Here is a 2,500-nt window from a genome sequence, read left to right as displayed (position 1 = left end):
CACAAGAGGCCTGAAACAGGAGTGTATTCTGCCTACGGCCATGCCACTCTGAATGCGCCTGATCTCGGCTGATCTCAGAAGCTAAGCAGCGTCAGGCCTGGTTAGTACTTGGATGGGAGACTGCTTGGGAATACCAGGTGCTATAGGCATTTCGCCTCTTGCAGACAGTAGGTGGTGCACGTCTTAAAACAAATGCATAGAGTCCTCTCTAATGTTACTTTTCATTTATTATTTCTTCTACTCTTTTTTCCTTTCTTAAAATAAATAAAAAAACAGCAATAACACTAAAATACACTCTTTCTGAAGGAAAATTGAGAATCTTTCTGCACTTCACACTCACCCCAAGCTGCTGGTGGTGAGCTGGTCTGTTGCTGCTTGTGCTGGGCCCTAAAGAAAGGGCAGTCTGAGACTGTGTGTAAGTGCAGATGAAGCGATTGTGAGGCTGGTGCAAAACAGGGTGTGCGATTGGCCCTCTGTAAGAAGTTTGTGAAGGAGGGCAGTTTGTGAACAGTAGAGTGCAGGTGCGTTTGAGAGCAGCAGGCTCCAGACCGGCGGGGTGTCTCAACACAAGAGGCCTGAAACAGGAGTGCATTCTTCCTACGGCCATACCACCCTGAATGTGCCTGATCTCATCTGATCTCAGAAGCTAAGCAGCGTTGGCCCTGGTTAGTACTTGGATGGGAGACTGCCTGGGAATACCAGGTGCTGTAGGCATTGTGCCTCTTGCAGACAGTAGGTGGTGCACGTGTTAGAAAAAAAGCATAGAGTCCTCTCTAATGTTACTTTTCATTTATTATTTCTTCTACTCTTTTTTCCTTTCTTAAAATAAATAAAAAAACAGCAATAACACAAAAATACACTCTTTCTGAAGGACAATTGAGAATCTTTCTGCACTTCACACTCACCCCAAGCTGCTGGTGGTGAGCTGGTCTGTTGCTGCTTGTGCTGGGCCCTAAAGAAAGGGCAGTCTGAGACTGTGTTTAAGTGCAGATGAAGCGATTGCGAGGCTGGTACAAAACAGGGTGTGCGATTTGCCCTCTGTAAGAAGTTTGTGAAGGAGGGCAGTTTGTGAACAGAAGAGTGCAGGTGTGTTTGAGAGCAGCAGGCTCCAGACCGGCGGGCTGTCTCAACACAACAGACCTGAAACAGGAGAGTGTTTTGTCTACGGCCATACCACCCTGAATGTGACTGATCTCAGCTGATCTCAGAAGCTAAGCAGCATCGGACCTGGTTAGTACTTGGATGGGAGACTGCTTGGGAATACCAGGTGCTATAGGCATTTTGCCTCTTGCAGACAGTAGGTGGTGCACGTCTTAAAACAAATGCATAGAGTCCTCTCTAATGTTACTTTTCATTTATTATTTCTTCTACTCTTTTTTCCTTTCTTAAAATAAATAAAAAAACAGCAATAACACTAAAATACACTCTTTCTGAAGGAAAATTGAGAATCTTTCAGCACTTCACACTCACCCCAAGCTGCTGGTGGTGAGCTGGTCTGTTGCTGCTGGTGCTGGACCCTAAAGAAAGGGCAGTCTGAGACTGTGTGTAAGTGCAGATGAAGCGATTGTGAGGCTGGTGCAAAACAGGATGTGCAATTGGCCCTCTGTAAGAAGTTTGTGAAGGAGGGCAGTTTGTGAACAGAAGAGTGCAGGCGTGTTTGAGAGCAGCAGGCTCCAGACCGGCGGGCTGTCTCAACACAAGAGGCCTGAAACAGGAGTGTATTCTGCCTACGGCCATGCCACTCTGAATGCGCCTGATCTCGGCTGATCTCAGAAGCTAAGCAGCGTCAGGCCTGGTTAGTACTTGGATGGGAGACTTCCTGGGAATACCAGGTGCTGTAGGCATTTTTACTTTATTAAAATAAATTAAAAAACAGCAATAACACTAAAATACACTCTTTCTGATGGAAAATTGAGAATCTTTCTGCACTTCACACTCACCCCAACCTGCTGGTGGTGAGCTGGTCTGTTGCTGCTTGTGCTGGGCCCTTAAGAAAGGGCAGTCTGAGACTGTGTGTAAGTGCAGATGAAGCGATTGTGAGGCTGGTGCAAAACAGGGTGTGTGCTTGGACCTCTGTAAGAAGTTTGTGAAGGAGGGCAGTTTGTGAACAGTAGAGTGCAGGTGTGTTTGAGAGCAGCAGGCTCCAGACCGGCAGGGTGTCTCAACACAAGAGGCCTGAAACAGGAGTGTATTCTGCCTATGGCCATACCACCCTGAATGTGCCTGATCTCGTCTGATCTCAGAAGCTAAGCAGCGTTGCCCCTGGTTAGTACTTGGATGGGAGACTGCCTGGGAATGCCAGGTGCTGTAGGCATTTTGCCTCTTGCAGACAGTAGGTGGTGCACGTCTTAGAACAAATGCATAGAGTCCTCTCTAATGTTACTTTTCATTTATTATTTCTTCTACTCTTTTTTCCTTTCTTAAAATAAATAAAAAAACAGCAATAACAAAAAAATACACTCTTTCTGAAGGAAAATTTTGAATCTTTCTGCACTTCACA

General features: G+C 46.0%; 2 non-coding genes and 3 pseudogenes across 2 annotated transcripts; all 5 read left to right on the top strand.

Annotated features, from left to right (window-relative positions):
- Positions 1-30: 30 nt before the first annotated feature.
- On the top strand, positions 31-149 carry LOC138256578 (5S ribosomal RNA; annotated as a pseudogene).
- A 446-nt stretch (positions 150-595) lies between these two features.
- LOC138254271 (5S ribosomal RNA) lies at positions 596-714 on the top strand. Its single transcript, XR_011196941.1, has one exon. It is a non-coding gene; the product is annotated as a 5S ribosomal RNA (ribosomal RNA).
- A 446-nt stretch (positions 715-1,160) lies between these two features.
- Positions 1,161-1,279, top strand: LOC138251133 (5S ribosomal RNA; annotated as a pseudogene).
- A 446-nt stretch (positions 1,280-1,725) lies between these two features.
- On the top strand, positions 1,726-1,844 carry LOC138255169 (5S ribosomal RNA). Its single transcript, XR_011197812.1, has one exon. It is a non-coding gene; the product is annotated as a 5S ribosomal RNA (ribosomal RNA).
- A 351-nt stretch (positions 1,845-2,195) lies between these two features.
- Positions 2,196-2,314, top strand: LOC138256548 (5S ribosomal RNA; annotated as a pseudogene).
- Positions 2,315-2,500: the final 186 nt, after the last annotated feature.

This window comes from Pleurodeles waltl, chromosome 8, assembly GCF_031143425.1.
Source record: "Pleurodeles waltl isolate 20211129_DDA chromosome 8, aPleWal1.hap1.20221129, whole genome shotgun sequence".
NCBI lineage: Eukaryota > Metazoa > Chordata > Amphibia > Caudata > Salamandridae > Pleurodeles > Pleurodeles waltl.
The sequence above is the reverse complement of the archived record's forward strand: the minus strand, read 5'-3'. Positions and strand labels throughout refer to the sequence as shown.